Raw genomic sequence first — 17,347 nt, forward strand, 5'->3', positions numbered from 1 at the left:
CATACAATATGAGGAAGACAAATATATCCCCTACAACCTTCTTGTAGACAATGTTGGTGCGGGTAGCACTAACGGTCTAACCTAGGTTTTGATGAATGACAAATAGGTTAAGTTAGTTTTATTGTTATCTGACACTTTGATCGAGTGTGCAGGAGATGTCCAGACAGGTCGACGGGCTGACCGGATGTCTGGCACGAAGTCCAGCTAGGTCGACGGGCTGACCGGATAGCTGGCGAGAAGTCCAAGCGGGTCGATGGGCTGACCTGACGCTTGGCAAGAAGTCCAGCTAGGTCGACGGGCTGACCGGATAGCTGGCGAAAGGTCCAGACGGGTCGAAGGGCTGACCGGACGTCCGGCAGGTAAGTGAGGTAAATCACTGGAGGGGAGTGACTGCGAGGACGCGTTCCTGGGAAGGGAACATTAGGCGTCGATCTGGCTTAGATCCATTTCGAAAATCTAAGTCGAGATCGTGACTAGATTCCGGTCTCGGAAAGACGGAATCTAAGTCATACTTTTTCTGTTAATTCATACTTTATAAATTGTGCTAACAATCTGTGTTGCAGGGTATATTTTGCCTTGGACTAACCTTGTTTTGCAGGAGAAGAAACCTCTGGAAAAAGGTGGTCCGGGCGCCCGGAGGCAACTTTTATCCTCTGCGTCGCCTTACTACGTGGAGCATCCTGACTGGACTTGCCACGTGGCACCAGGGCGCCCAGAAGGGATCCAGGCGCCCGGAGCAGCATATAAAAGAAGCCCCAGGGGTGGAGCTTCAAACACAACTGAGAACTCTTCGACTGCTTGCCCTGCTGCTCTACGCTCCTGCGACGCTAACAAAGCTCCGACAAAGTGCTCCTTCTTCTTTGGTTAATTTCCTTGTCGGTATCACTTTGTTTCATTAGCATTTCTTGTACTCTTTTTGTAATCATATTCGAATTGCTAGTGATTGCCCAACGGAAGTGGTCAAGGACCACGGGCCTTCGAGTAGGAGTCGTCACAGGCTCCGAACGAAGTAAAATCAATTGTGTTCATTTAGTTTTCCGCTGCGTACTTTTACACTCGAGTTTTCGAATCGATATTCACCCCCCTCTATCGAACGATCACGGTCCTACAAGTGGTATCAGAGCAGGTACCGCTCTGATTTGGTGCAACCACCAATCAGACAGGGGGGTGAAAAATTAGTTTTTTTTCGGTTTTCAGTTTTACAAATTTTTTCCCGTTGCAATTAAATCTAAATTGGTGCAACACCAATTTAGATACTTCTATAATTTTTTTTCCGCACTACTAATCCGAGATCAAGTCTTGGGATTTTTGTTTTTCTTTTCTTTCTTCTGTGCGCAGGACTAAAATGTCTCAGATAGAAGGATTCAGCACAGTACGACCTCCGCTCTTCAACGGGGACGATTTTCCGTACTGGAAGAAGCGCATGGAGGTCTACCTCAAAACAGACTTCGACCAGTGGATGAGCGTTACGAGACCCTATAAAATTCCAGCGGACAACTCCGGGAATATACTGGATCCTGAAGACTGGACAACAGATTTGAAGAAAAAGGCGTCAACAGAAAATAAAGCGATCAACACTCTACAGTGCGGATTAACAAGAGAAGAACTGAACAGAGTCAGTCCACACAAAAACGCTAAAGAGCTGTGGGACAAATTGATCGAGCTGCACGAGGGAACGAGCGATGCCAAGGTAACAAAATGAGACCTGCTTTTAAATAAAATTCTTAATATAAAATGCAGGAAGGCGAAACGGCGAATCAGCTCCACGCGAGGATCAAGGACATCCTCAACGGGCTTCATGCGATAGGCCACCAGATGGAAAATAGAGACTTAATAAGGTACGCATTAAATGCTTTTCCACGTAATAGTTTGTGGGCATCAATCGTGGATGCCTACAAAATTTCTAAAAATCTTTCTAAGTTAAAATTAGACGAGCTTTTCTGTGAATTAGAATTACATGAACAAACTAATGCTGGAGCCGAGAAAGGTATAGCTTTATTTGTAGGTTCCTCCAAAGAAAAGAAGAGCAAGCCTGAATATGAAGAAGATTCCGACCAAGACTCCGAAGACGAAGAACACCAGGTGAACTTGGTAAGAAAAATGTTCACCAGGAGAAAAAGGAGCTTCAGCAAAAAGGACCTTCAAAAGATCAGTTCTCCCTCAGAACAAAAGAACGTGACTTGCTTCGGCTGCAATAAAAAGGGACACTACAAGAACGAATGCCCAAAACTGAAGTTCGACAAACCGAAGCCAACCAAAAAGAAGGCCCTCAAAGCAACATGGGACGATTCCTCAGACGAATCGGAGGAAGAAGAGCAGAAACATCAGAGCCACCTCGCACTGATGGCTCGCGAAGCTGAAACAGAAGACGAGTTGGAAGATGAAGACGGGTCTGAACCCGAAACAAGCCACGAGTCCGTACTCGTTTCCGAAGGCCTGAATGAGGTATATTTTAATTTAAACAAAAAAATTTTTAGAATCATTTCCTGTTTAAATAGTAAATTAATTAAATAAGAAAATGAAAACAAATCACTTCTTGAGGAAAATCAAAACCTCAAGGAACAAATCAAAAATTCAAATCCAACTCAAGATCTAACACTTGAGGAGGAGAATTTATCATTAAAAAATGATATTAACAATTTAAATGAAATGCTAGAAAAATTTACTACAAGATAAAAGAATCTTGACTTAATCTTGAACAATTAAAAAGCATGTTATAATAAAACTGGACTCGGATACAAGTCGAACTCAAATAAAACTTGTAAGTCATTAATAACTCAATACAAATCAACTAATCAAGCTTGAGTTCCAAAAGCATGTCTGACCACGCAAGTAGGACTTAATCAATATTATATACCTAAAGAAAAAGTATATTATATAAACTCGATTAAACCAAATAAAAAACCAAAATACAAACCTAAATCGAAAAATTCAAAATTTAAAACTGAACAAAATTTAAACTATCACCAAGTTAATTATAACTATAAAAGAAACAGACACAAACCTAAAACGAAAATTTAAATTAAAGGTCAATAATTCAGGGGGAGGCTCCAGAATAGCTGGCACCTCCAAAATTAACTAACCCGGCAGGGTAATTAGGATTAGTTAAAAAGAGACCAAGTTTAACTTAAATCATGGTACTGGTGAAGTTTTTGGATGATAGTACGTTAGGGAAGCTTGGGCATCGCATGCCTAGAAAGATATGGTTTCGGTCTGGTGCATTTGGCAAAGTGGAACTAACCGAATGTCACACCCCAGGTAGTCTCTGCCAGAAGAAATTTCGGCAGCATCTCCCCTGTACGGCGGACAATATGAATCTCAGTATACATATATCTCTACCTCGGCCACACTCGGCCGGAACAATACACACAAATAGTAAACAATCCACGCAGTTATATTCAACATTTCTACACAGATATAATATGAACAATCCACGCAGTTATATAAAGAAAAGATGATATAGAAATCAACGAAGATATATGTACACATCCTACTCCACTACAACGAAGAAACGAAATCCACGAATGTAATGAAAATATCCGCAACGGAAAACCAAAAGTAGTAAACCCAATGTTCGTTATAAAGTCCACAATACAAACCCACATCTCAAGTATACGTATAAAGCGAATACAGAACACGATATCTAGAAATCCTCGCAACAAGGGGCTAGCGACTGGAATCTCTCCTGACGGCCTCAACCTGAAAAAAAATAGTAACAACGGGGTGAGTTCAAAGAACTCAGCAGGTAATCCAATCGATATGTACAACAACATATAACTACTAGCAATATCCTAAGGTACAGTCTCCTAAACCATAGGATCTATAGTACAGTTTCCTAACGGTATAACAGATATGCATAGCTGAAATAAACTGTAATAACCAGCAATAGGCATAAAGTACAGTTTATAGCAAGAATAGTAAGAAAATGCATAACTGAAATAAACTGTACTCACCTGCGAGGCTTGTCTGTTGATCGTGAACATACATGATAAAAATAGTCGGCAAGCATATAACTATGTATGTCGAATCATACGCAGCACCAAACGCATCAATCACAATAACGCATACGATGCAACGACACGGTCACCCCTATCGCTACGCCACTGCCTCACACGAATGGCGAGGCCGAGTGGGTAGAAATGACAACCGCACTCACTACCCCTGATGAATGACCGAGTGGACGGGATGCTGTCGGAGTACACCTATCCTCCTGCCTCAAACATAGTGAGGGAGCGCAATGCTCTCATCTCCCGGTACACAATGACGGGGAGGGATCCCGGATGCAACCCCGTTGTATCGTGCTACCCATGAGCACCCCGGCGGTGCACCACCGAGCAACCTGCCATACACACCCTGAGTGTTGTGCCACTACCCATGCAGTGGTCACGCTGTGTGCAGGCCCTCATGTAGCCGGCCGACGAGCTCAACAATAATGGAGTCGTCAATCGCCCAGCATGCAATCATGCGGGATGGTGCATGATGCTAAATATGTCATACCTGAACATAGCCTCCTCCATATATGTGTGTGCCAAAAAGGTAAACACATAGATATATAACCATGATATAAACAGCATAAGTCCAAGAACATCACATATAACAATGATATACGTATCATGAATCCAAGAGCATGTATCAAACATGTAAAGCAACTAATCCAGTATAGTGGAGCACTATAAATATACATATCCATCTCTATAAACATAGATACACATGGCAAAAGATAAAGCATCCAGTTCTAATGTAAAGCAACTAACAGTAGAAACATGATAGGTATCAACTAAACTAAACCAAGGAAATACTAACTTCCAACACTAGTAAGTATATATAGACTGCACATATCATAAGACAATATCGCAAAGATAAGTCAAAGGTTACCCGCCTCCAATAGAAGGTACAAGTCAAACAATCCAAGGTCGAGACGCCCGTCTCGAATCAGAGTCCTGTGTCAAACAATATATATATTTTATTTAGCTAAATCCAAATGAATAGCTAAATAAAATCCCTAAACTAAATTAGGGCAAAACCCTAATCAAACACAACCTTATCCTATCTAATTAATCCAATGGTTAATTAGGATTAGTTACCTAATCCCTAATCACCAATTAGATTAGTTAGCTAATACCTAAATTAAATCCAATAGTCGATTAGGGTTAATTGTCTTAACCCTAATCATTCCTTTAGATTAATCTAACCAAATAAATCTAAACAATAATCACTAACCATCTAGTAATCATGTAATCCAAATCATACCTAAATCTACACATCATCCACAACTAAGTAATTCACAGAGAGAAGAACTCACCTCGCTAATCGAATGCCACAGGTGATGCTACTGGAAATCCCTTACGATCACAATTCCAACATCACAGCAACAGGACCTCGCTGCTCTAATTGAGTTGCTGTTGAAACCATATGTTGCTGGATCATAAAGCAATCCACAGCACACAATTTGAATTCCACAGAACATGTCCTCATTGGAATCAATCGGATCAAGCTTGGAATCAAGAACAAGGGACCTCACAACCTACAGAACACCTCTGCTGAATCCACTTCACGATCACAGATCCTCATTTCATTGAAGTCAATCCAATCACAAGAGATAAGATCAACAATTCAACACACCCAATCTCGTGACCTAAATCAGCCACAAAGAGAAGAGGATCAATATTTGATCAGGGGAAAAACAGTAATAGAATGAATCAACACAGATGGGTAACCTAATTCAAGATCGTTCTTGATCCCCCTCTGATTTCCCGATGGAACCTTACCTCAACTCTCCAGAAGACGTCGCACAACTCGATCTGGCTGGAGAAGACGCAAATCCCCCTGTGAGCAGCGCGAGGAGGGAAGAGCGGAGGTCGATCAGTTGGGAGCTGACTCAAATCTTGCTCCTCACAGTGCCCTAGCCACGTCGCCGCCGACGCTCAGCCGCAGAACCCACCGGACAGAACCCCCTGAGTAGATCCAGCTCCTCGGCACCGTCGGGCTCCGGTGATGTACTCCTCCGGCCTCGGCGTCAAGTCATCCACAAGAGAGGCGTCGGGCAGAAGAGAGATCGAGGAAGGAGAGGGTCGGGTAGGAGGAGATCAAGATCGGGTTTTGGGGGAAGACACACTCGGGTTCGGGAATAGGCTTAGGAAAAGCAAAAAGGAAATAATTTATAATTAAAACTTTTCCTCATTTAAACGGGTACCCCAAACAGGCTTAATCCGTACCCGAAATTAATCCCCTCAAAACCCATCGTACGAGCTCCGAAAAATTCCCAGAAAATTTCTAAAAATTCCTGAAAAATTCTATATGGATATTTTCCAAATAACCCTATTAATTAAATTTTCCGAGATCTCACATCCTCCCCTACTTATAAAAATTTGGTCCCCAAATTTCGCTATAACCAACTGCAAACACTAGAATATAACCATATAATAGAAATGCTGGAAAGAACTCTAACCCACTTACCTCAAGTAAAAAGATGGGGGTATTGAGCTCGGATCGTATCCTCCAGCTCCCACGTAGCCTCCTCGTCAGAATGATGCTGCCATCCGACTTTAACCAGTCGGACAGTCTTGTTCCGCAGCTGACGCTCTCTATGGTCCAGAATCCGCACCGGAACCTCCTCGTAAGTAACATCAGGCTGAATAGGAATAGATATATCTGACAGAACATGTGCCAGATCGGATACGTATCTCCTCAGCATAGATACGTGGAATACATCGTGAATGCCAGCTAGAGATGGTGGTAGCGCCAGACGGTAAGCTACTGCTCCAATCCTCTCCAAGATCTGGAATGGCCTAATAAATCATGGAGCTAGCTTACCTCGAAGACCAAATCGCTTCACCCCTTTCGTAGGTGAAACTCTCAGAAACACATGATCACAAATGGAGAACTCCAGGGGTCTCCGTCTCTGATCAGCATAACTCTTCTGACAGTCCTGAGTCTCTGACATCCTCCGTCTGATAGTGCGAACTAACTCTGCATCCTGCTGAGCTCTCTGAGGTCCTACCAACTTGGCCTCCCCAACCTCTTCCCAGAGGATGGGTGTCCGACAAGGCCTACTATACAACGCCTCAAACGGTGCCATCTGGATAGCCGAATGATAGCTGTTGTTGTAGGCGAACTCCACTAATGGCAGGTGGTCCTCCCAACTGCCTCCGAAATCCATAACGCAAGACCTCAGTAAGTCCTCCAATGTCTGAATAGTCCGCTCTGACTGCCCATCTGTCTGCGGATGGAATGCCGTACTGAAACGAAGCTGTGTGCCCAAGGCCTGCTGCAGACTCTGCCAGAATCGGGACGTGAACCGTGGGTCTCTATCTGATATGATGCTCAAAGGAACACCATGTAATCTAATAATCTCACGACAGTATAACTCTGCTAATCGATCCAGAGAATCAGTCTTCCGGATCGCTAAAAAGTGTGCGGATTTGGTTAATCGATCAACGATTACCCAAATCGCATCATGGCCTCGTCGAGTCCTAGGCAGTCCTACCACAAAATCCATAGTAATATGCTCCCACTTCCACTCTGGAATAGGGATCCTCTGAAGTAAACCAGCAGGTCTCTGGTGCTCAGCCTTCACCTGCTGACAGACAAGACATCTAGCTACAAAATCTGCGATGTCTTTCTTCATGCCGTTCCACCAATAGGAACGTCTCAAATCGCGATACATACGAGTCCCACCTGGGTGGATAGCAAATCTAGAACGATGAGCCTCCTGAAGTAACTCCTCCATGACCGGGTGAGACTGAGGTACACATAATCTGCCTCGGAAATAAACAATCCCCTCGTCGTCTCGTGTAAACTCAGTCTGCTGTCCGGAAGCTATCTGGCTGCTAATGAACTGTAAATGCTGATCTCCGGCCTGGGCCTCTCGAATCCTCATCCTGATCGACGACTGAGCAACCATGGTAACAAGAATACCCTGCTCTGTCCGTCCCTGCTCCTCAAGGCCCAACTCGGAGAATCCCTGAATCAAGTCCGTGACTAAAACTCGGTGACAAGCTAAAGTCCCTCTGGACTTCCTGCTAAGTGCATCAGCAACCACATTAGCTTTACCCGGATGGTAGCTAATAGTACAATCATAGTCCTTCAGGAACTCCATCCATCTCCTCTGTCGGAGATTGAGTTCCTTCTGTGTGAAAATATATTTGAGACTCTTATGATCAGTAAGAATCTCAAAAGTAATACCATAAAGATGATGTCGCCAAATCTTCAAAGCAAAGATAATAGCGGCTAGCTCTAAATCATGTACTGGGTAGTTCTTCTCATGCTCCTTCATCTGACGAGAAGCATAGGAGACCACCCTACCATGTTGCATCAAAACAGCGCCCAAGCCCTGAAGAGATGCATCTGTGTAAAGTACGAATCCGTCATAACCAGAAGGTAAAACCAAAACTGGTGCCGATACTAATCTCCGCTTCAGCTCCTGGAAGCTGGTCTCGCAAGCCTCTAACCATATGAACTTCACGCCTTTCCGGGTCAGACGTGTCAACGACATCGCAATGCTGGAGAAACCCTCAACGAATCGTCGGTAATATCCAACCAAGCCCAAGAAATTGCGGATCTCCTGGACTGACTAAACTGTCCTCTCGGAACAGAAACTCCGGACGCTACATGCTGAGCCTTCAGCGAATAGTTTCGGCTCAAGTGCCCAGGCAGTTTGCAATAATAGCAAACTGACTGTCCCAGGGTGCATGCAGAGGTGATGTGATCTGGGGATCCATATCAAGTGCATTAAGAGTCACCAGTAGACTGTTTCCGGTTCTGCTGAGAAGACCGGGAACATCCTGATGAACAGCATCCTGACTTCTGGGGTCGGCCAGATGACCTAGAAGTACTCTGACCCATCTGAGGGTGATTTCTCTGCTGCTGCCCAGTAGTCTGTGGCTGCTGGATCCGTCCGGAAGTCCGATCAGTCTGCTTTCTTTTCTTATCTGTATTTGCTCTCTACTGAGCTGCCTAAATCATAAGAGCGCTATCCAGAGCCTCTGTATATGATGAATGACCAAAATCGACAATCTACAGCTGAAGATGCTCGTCCAGTCCCTGGACAAACTGAAGCATACGAGATCTGTCATCGGCAACCAACCAGGATAGAATCCGGCCAACCGGTTAAATTCGGCATTATACTCCATCACTGAGCGGTTATTCTGTCGAAGACTCAGGAAATCCCGCCGACGTGTCATCTGATACGCCCGGGGAAAACACTGACTCTCGAATGCCTCTCTAAATCTCATATATATAACATGCTGCTCGCCTATAATCGAGCGCTGTGTGTTCCACCAGATCTCTGCCCTGTCTCGTAAGTGGTAAGCAGCCAGCTCAGCTTTCTCCCACTCGGAGCAGGCCATGTAAAAGAATGTCCGCTCCATAGACTCTATCCAAGATTGAGCCACGCTCGGATCAGTCTCCCCGCGAAATAGCGTGAATTGGATTTTCACCAACTCGGCCAAGGCTGGGATCCATGCTCGTGCCACAACCATATCCGTAGATATCGCTGCGGTACTGGGCAGAATCAATGGAGTTGATCTTATGGGTGGTACTGATGGATAGGTTGGAAGAGGTACCACTGGTGCTGCCACATAAACAGGGTAGGAACCACTAGTGGAACTACAGTGTAGGCATAAGTAGGGACGACTAAAGGTACAATGGACGGTACCGGGTAAGATGTAACCGGTACTGCTGGTGCAGGTACCGAGTATGTAGTAACCAGCACAGATGTCTGTGGTGGTACCGAGTACGCAGTAGGCACGGCTAGAGAAGGTGCCGAGTACCCTGTAGGTACTACTGGCGGTACAAGCGAGGTAGGTACCTCTGAAGTCGGAACCGTCGGGGTCTGATAATCCGACGTGCATATAATATCCAGACGAGTCTGTCCCTAACGGACAAGCTCGACCCGAGTAGATCTCTCCGGAGACTCTATCTCCGGAGAATCTATCGTCCTCTAACGTGGTCGCCCACGTCTCGGTACCGGAACACGTGTAGGCGTCATATTTGTAAACAAAATGTTACCCAGATATCACTACAGGTATAAGAACTATAAAATTACCTCATTTACCTATTTGTCGTCTGGAGATGTCCTGTCGCTGCTTAGCCCCAAATAGAACCAATAAAACCTCGTCAAAATACCTCGGAATTCCGAAACGATAAAATCGACGAAAATCAGTACAAATCCGAAAATATCCAATATGCTCGCAAACTCCAGGACACAAAAATCCGAAATCGGAGCCAAGCTCTGATACCAAATAAATTGGTATCAGATAAACCTCGAAAATCCAAAACGAAGAGCAGGTATTGTATACCAAGCTCTGATACCAAATAAATTGTCACGCCCCAGGTAGTCTCTGACAGAAGAAATTTCGGCAACATCTCCCCTGTACGGCGGACAATATGAATCTCAGTATACATATATCTCTACCTCGGCCACACTCGGCCGGAACAATACACACAAATAGTAAACAATCCACGCAGTTATATTCAACATTTCTACACAGATATAATATGAACAATCCACGCAGTTATATAAAGAAGAGATGATATAGAAATCAACGAAGATATACGTACACATCCTACTCCACTACAACGAAGAAACGAAATCCACGAATGTAATGAAAATATCCGCAGCGGAAAACCAAAAGTAGTAAACCCAATGTTCGTTATAAAGTCCACAATACAAACCCACATCACAAGTATACGTATAAAAGCGAATACAGAACACGATATCTAGAAATCCTCGCAATAAGGGGCTAGCGACTGGAATCTCTCCTGACGGCCTCAACCTGAAAAAAAATAGTAACAACGGGGTGAGTTCAATGAACTCAGCAGGTAATCCAATCGATATGTACAACAACATATAACTACTAGCAATATTCTAAGGTACAGTCTCCTAAACCATAGGATCTATAGTACAATTTCCTAACGGTATAACAGATATGCATAGCTGAAATAAACTGTAATAACCAGCAATAGGCATAAAGTACAGTCTATAGCAAGAATAGTAAGAAAATGCATAACTGAAATAAACTGTACTCACCTGCGAGGCTTGTGCAACTGACTGTGAACATACATAGATAAAAATAGTCAGAGCAAAAGCATATAACCTGTATGCATGTTAATCATATGCAAGCACCAAAATGCATCAATCACAAATAACGCAATCTGTGCATATGATGCAAATGACATGTCCTGGTCACCCCTACTGCCATGCTCAGCCGTCTCACACGCAATGGCGAGACCGAGTGGGTAGGGCTATGACAACCGTGCACTCTGCCATCACTACCCCTGATGAGTGACCGAGTGGACGGGATGCTGTCGGAGTACACCTATCCTCCTGCCTCAAACATAGTGAGGGAGCGCAATGCTCTCATCTCCCGGTAGACAATGACGGGGAGGGATCCCGACTGCAACCCCGCTATATCGTGCTACCCATGAGCACCCCGGCGGTGCACCACCGAGCAACCTGCCATACACACCCTGAGTGCTGTGCCACTACCCATACAGTGGTCACGCTGTGTGCAGGCCCTCATGTAGCCGGCCGACGAGCTCAACAATAATGGAGTCGTCAATCGCCCAGCATGCAATCATGCGGGATGGTGCATGATGCTAAATATGTCATACCTGAACATAGCCTCCTCCATATATGTGTGTGCCAAAAAGGTAAACACATACATATATAACCATGATATAAACAGCATAAGTCTAAGAACATCACATATAACAATGATAAACGTATCATGAATCCAAGAGCATGTATCAAACATGTAAAGCAACTAATCCAGTATAGTGGAGCACTATAAATATACATATCCATCTCTATAAACATAGATACACATGGCAAAAGATAAAGCATCCAGTTCTAATGTAAAGCAACTAACAGTAGAAACATGATAGGTATCAACTAAACTAAACCAAGGAAATACTAACTACCAACACTAGTAAGTATATATAGACTGTACATATCATAAGACAATATCGCAAAGATAAGTCAAAGGGTACCCGCCTCCAATAGAAGGTACAAGTCAAACAATCCAAGGTCGAGACGCCCGTCTCGAATCAGAGTCCTGTGTCAAACAATATATATATTTTATTTAGCTAAATCCAAATGAATAGCTAAATAAAATCCCTAAACTAAATTAGGGCAAAACCCTAATCAAACACAACCTTATCCTATCTAATTAATCCAATGGTTAATTAGGATTAGTTACCTAATATCTAATCACCAATTAGATTAGTTAGCTAATACCTAAATTAAATCCAATAGTCGATTAGGGTTAATTGTCTTAACCCTAATCATTCCATTAGATTAATCTAACCAAATAAATCTAAACAATAATCACTAACCATCTAGTAATCATGTAATCCAAATCATACCTAAATCTACACATCATCCACAACTAAGTAATTCACAGAGAGAAGAACTCGCCTCACTAATCGAAAGCCACAGGTGATGCTACTGGAAATCCCTTACGATCACAATTCCAGCATCACAGTAATAGGACCTCGCTGCTCTAATCGAGTTGCTGTTGAAACCATATATTGCTGGATCATAAAGCAATCCACAGCACACAATTTGAATTCCACAGAACATGTCCTCATTGGAATCAATCGGATCAAGCTTGGAATCAAGAACAAGGAACCTCACAACCTACAGAACACCTCTGCTGAATCCACTTCACGATCACAGATCCTCATTTCATTGAAGTCAATCCAATCATAAGAGATGAGATCAACAATTCAACACACCCAATCTCGTGACCTAAATTAGCCACAAAGAGAAGATGATCAAGATTTGATCAGGGGAAAAACAGTAATAGAATGAATCAACACAGAAGGGTAACCTAATTCAAGATCGTTCTTGATCCCCCTCTGATTTCCCGATGGAACCTTACCTCAACTCTCCAGAAGACGTCGCACAACTCGATCTGGCTGGAGAAGACGCAAATCCCCCTGTGAGCAGCGCGAGGAGAGAAGAGCGGAGGTCGATCAGTTGGGAGCCGACTCAAATCTTGCTCCTCACAGTGCCCTAGCCACGTCACCGTCGACGCTCAGCCGCAGAACCCACCGGACAGAACCCCCTGAGTAGATCCAGCTCCTCGGCACCGTCGGGCTCCGGTGATGTACTCCTCCGGCCTCGGCGTCAAGTCGTCCACAAGAGAGGCGTCGGGCAGAAGAGAGATCGAGGAAGGAGAGGGTCGGGTAGGAGGAGATCGAGATCGGGTTTTGGGGGAAGACACGCTCGGGTTCGGGAATAGGCTTAGGGAGAGGAAAAAGGAAATAATTTATAATTAAAACTTTTCCTCATTTAAACGGGTACCCCAAACAGGCTTAATCCGTACCCGAAATTAATCTCCTCAAAACCCATCGTACGAGCTCCGAAAAATTCCCAGAAAATTTCTAAAAATTCTGGAAAAATCCTATAAGGCTATTTTCCAAATAACCCGAGATCTCACACCGAAGCTCACACCGAAGCTACCCTTAAATGAATCCTAACCAGTTAGATCAAGATTTAGTACTAAGCTCCGTGGATAGGACTATTCGGAAAACTTCGAAAGGTTGGTTACTACTAATGACGTCCATGTGACTCACCAAGCTTAGAAGCTTATCCGAAGATTGCCTATTTGTGGAGACTAAAGCTAAATCTGAATCTAACACAAGTTAAACCATAACTCCATAATTAAAAATCCAATTTCATCTCACAAAATCATAGGACTCCCTGATTGATAATATAGATCGGGTGAGATGAATAAGGCTTAAATTTGTTTAATTAAAATTAATTTTGATTTTAAAACTTAAAAATCAATTTCAAAATTTTAATTTTAAAAATTAAAATTAATTTCAAAATTTTAATTTTAAAGCTTAAAAATCAATTTCAAAAATTTTAATTCTAAAACTTAAAAATTAATTTCAAAATTTTAATTTTAAAACTTAAAAATTAATTTCAAAATTTTAATTTTAAAACATAAAAATCAATTTTAAAAATTTTAATTCTAAAACTTAAAAATTAATTTCACAATTTATTTTTAAAACTTAAAAATCAATTTAAAAAAATTTAATTCTAAAACTTAAAAAATAATTTCAAAATTTTAATTTTAAAACTTAAAAATTAATTTCAAAATTATAATTTTAAAACTTAAAAATCAATTTCAAAATTTTAATCTTAAAACATAAAAATCAATTTGAAAATTTTAAAAACTTAAAAATTAATTTCAAAATTTTAATTTTAAAACTTAAAAATCAATTTCTAAAATTTTAATTCTAAAACTTAAAAATTAATTTCAAAATTTTAATTTTAAAACTTAAAAATTAATTTCAAAATTTTAATTTTATAACATAAAAATCAATTTCAAAATTTTAATCTTAAAACTTAAAAATCAATTTCAAAATTTTAATTTTAAAAATTAAAATTAATTTCAAAATTTTAATTTTAAAACTTAAAAATCAATTTCCAAAAGTTTAATTCTAAAACTTAAAAATTAATTTCAAAATTTTAATTTTAGAACTTAAAAATTAATTTCAAAATTTTAATTTTAAACTTAAAAATCAATTTCAAAAATTTTAATTCTAAAACTTAAAAATTAATTTCAAAAATTAATTCTGACTCAGATTATGCTGGATGTAAATTAGACTGCAAAAGCACAAGTGGTGGATGCCAATTATTAGGTTCATCACTTGTTAGCTAGTTTAGTAGAAAGCAACATTGTGTTGCTCTATCTACAACTGAGTCAGAATACATAGCTATAGGCGAATGTGTTACACAATTATTATGGATGATGCATACTATAAAAGATTTCAACTTAAATATCACAAATGTAAAAGTATTAATTGACAATATAAGTTCAATTAACTTAACCAAGAACCCTGTGCATCATTGAAGAACCAAACATATTGAAATTAGGCACCACTTTATCAGGGATCATGTTACTAAAGGTGATATTGAACTCAAATACATTGAGTCCAAATCAAATTTAGCTGACATTTTCACAAAACCACTCCCTGAAAGTGAATTTAGCAACTTAAGTCGAAAATTAGGGATGTGCTTAATAGACTAGGATTTTTCAAAATTATTTTAAAAAATAATTGTTTTCAAATTATAAGTTAAACTTGTTTTCTTTCAAAACTTTCCATTTTTAGATTTTCAAAAACAGTTTTGGCCTTAGACTAGTTTTGAATCCTTAGAAAGCATGTACCCATAGGACTAGTTTTTGAGCATCTCACCAACACCTTAAGTTTACCTTGCTTGTGTTTGACAAACATAGAAAGGAGTGAGATGCATAGGCCAACTGTCTGGACTTAAGATGCTTATTTCAGTGCATCGGCATAAGTCTGGACGTTAAATACAAATCAGACATTAATCAGATTAAGTTCATCAGTCAAGTCAAACACTGACTGCTTATAATCAACTTAATATGACTAACCAAGTGAAAGCTACTATCTTCTGATAGTTAGTTAGTACCTAATTGGTTAGACAACTGTTTAATTTTAAGTGTCAAATTCAGGGGGAGAAATTAATTAAAATTTTGTATATTTTTGTACATCTATTTTAAAACTAACTTATTTTTGAAGACTAGTTTTCAAAAAGTTAAAATTAACTGAGTGTTTGAAAAATTAGAAGTTTAAAAATCCCACCAAAATTTTAAACTTGATTTTAAAGTTGAAAATCATTACAAACTTAAAGTTATTCAGTTTTGTAACATATGCTTGAAAATTAAACTTTCCAAAACTTAGCTTTTATCAAATTAGCCTTAACAAATTTATTTTGGCTAAAACTTTACTTGTTTTTGAAAAATTAAAATTTTTTTTGCTTTGTTTTGAAAAATCAAATTTGAAAACTAGATTAACTTTAAACGTATACTTTTTCAATTCAACTTAAATCCCCCAAGTCAACTTGACTATCTTTTTAACTTGGTTTTAAAATTGTACTTTTATCAGTATCTTTGAATTTTGAATCAAACTTAAATATTTTCCAAAATTAGCTGTTTCTTAACAGTAACTCTACACTATACTTGTTTACCCTTGCCTATTTTTGCTGAATGTCAAAGGGGGAGGGTTAGGTGGTTAAGTTAGCTAAACCAAATTGGCTAAACCAAATTGAAAACACTAAAACTAACTTTAAAAACCATGTACCTGTTTTATTTATTTTTTGCGTCTTTTCACTAACTTAACCAGGTTGTCATTCCATCAAAAAGGGGGAGATTGTTGGTGCGGGTAGCACTAACGGTCTAACCTAGGTTTTGATGAATGACAAATAGGTTAAGTTAGTTTTGTTGTTGTCTGACACTTTGATCGAGTGTGCAGGAGAAGTCCAGACAGGTCGACCGGATGTCTGGCACGAAGTCCAGCTAGGTCGACGGGCTGACCGGATAGCTGGCGAGAAGTCCAAGCGGGTCGACGGGCTGACCGGACGCTTGGCAAGAAGTCCAGCTAGGTCGACGGGCTGACCGGATAGCTGGCGAAAGGTCCAGAAGGGTCGAAGGGCTGACCGGACGTCTGGCAGGTAAGTGAGGTAAGTCACTAGAGGGGAGTGACTGCGAGGACGCGTTCCCGGGAAGGGAACATTAGGCGTCGATCCGGCTTAGATCCATTTCGGAAATCTAAGTCGAGATCGTGACTAGATTCCGGTCTCGGAAAGACGAAATCTAAGTCATACTTTTTCTGTTAATTCATACTTTATAAATTGTGCTAACAATCTGTGTTGCAGGGTATATTTTGCCTCGGAATAACCTTGTTTTACAGGAGAAGGAATCTCTGGAAAAAGGTGGTCCGGGCGCCCGGAGGCAACTTTTATCCTCTGCGCCGCCTCACTACGTGGAGCATCCTGACTGGACTTGCCACGTCGCACCAGGGCGCCCGGAAGGGATCCAGGCGCCCGGAGCATCATATAAAAGAAGCCCCAGGGGTGGAGCTTCAAACACAACTGAGAATTCTTCGACTGCTTGCCCTGCTGCTCTACGCTCCTGCGACGCTAACAAAGCTCCGACAAAGTGCTCCTTCTTCTTTGGTTAATTTCCTTGTCGGTATCACTTTGTTTCATTAGCATTTCTTGTACTCTTTTTGTAATCATATTCGAATTGCTAGTGATTGCCCAACGAAAGTGGTCAAGGACCACGGGCCTTCGAGTAGGAGTCGTCACAGGCTCCGAACGAAGTAAAATCAATTGTGTTCATTTACTTTTTCGCTGCGTACTTTTACACTCGAGTTTTCGAATCGATATTCACCCCCCCCCCCTCTATCGAACGATCACGGTCCTACAGACACAAGGCTCATCTTCATTCTTGATGAAACCAAATTGTTTGATTGCATCATCGAATCGAAGATTCCAGCTCTGAGAAGCTTGCTTTAGTCCATAAATGGA

General features: G+C 41.1%; 1 long non-coding RNA gene across 2 annotated transcripts; it reads right to left on the bottom strand.

The window, feature by feature from the left end:
* Positions 1-3,525: 3,525 nt before the first annotated feature.
* On the bottom strand, positions 3,526-6,123 carry LOC121973365. 2 transcript variants are annotated; one of them, XR_006109545.1, is made up of 3 exons: positions 5,769-6,123; positions 5,303-5,635; positions 3,526-3,699 (listed from the first exon to the last, which is right to left on the bottom strand). It is a non-coding gene; the product is annotated as an uncharacterized LOC121973365 (long non-coding RNA). The 2 variants fall into 2 exon arrangements; XR_006109546.1 differs by lacking the exon at positions 3,526-3,699 and adding an exon at positions 4,884-4,940.
* Positions 6,124-17,347: the final 11,224 nt, after the last annotated feature.

Source organism: Zingiber officinale, chromosome 4A, assembly GCF_018446385.1.
Source record: "Zingiber officinale cultivar Zhangliang chromosome 4A, Zo_v1.1, whole genome shotgun sequence".
NCBI classification, from domain to species: domain Eukaryota; kingdom Viridiplantae; phylum Streptophyta; class Magnoliopsida; order Zingiberales; family Zingiberaceae; genus Zingiber; species Zingiber officinale.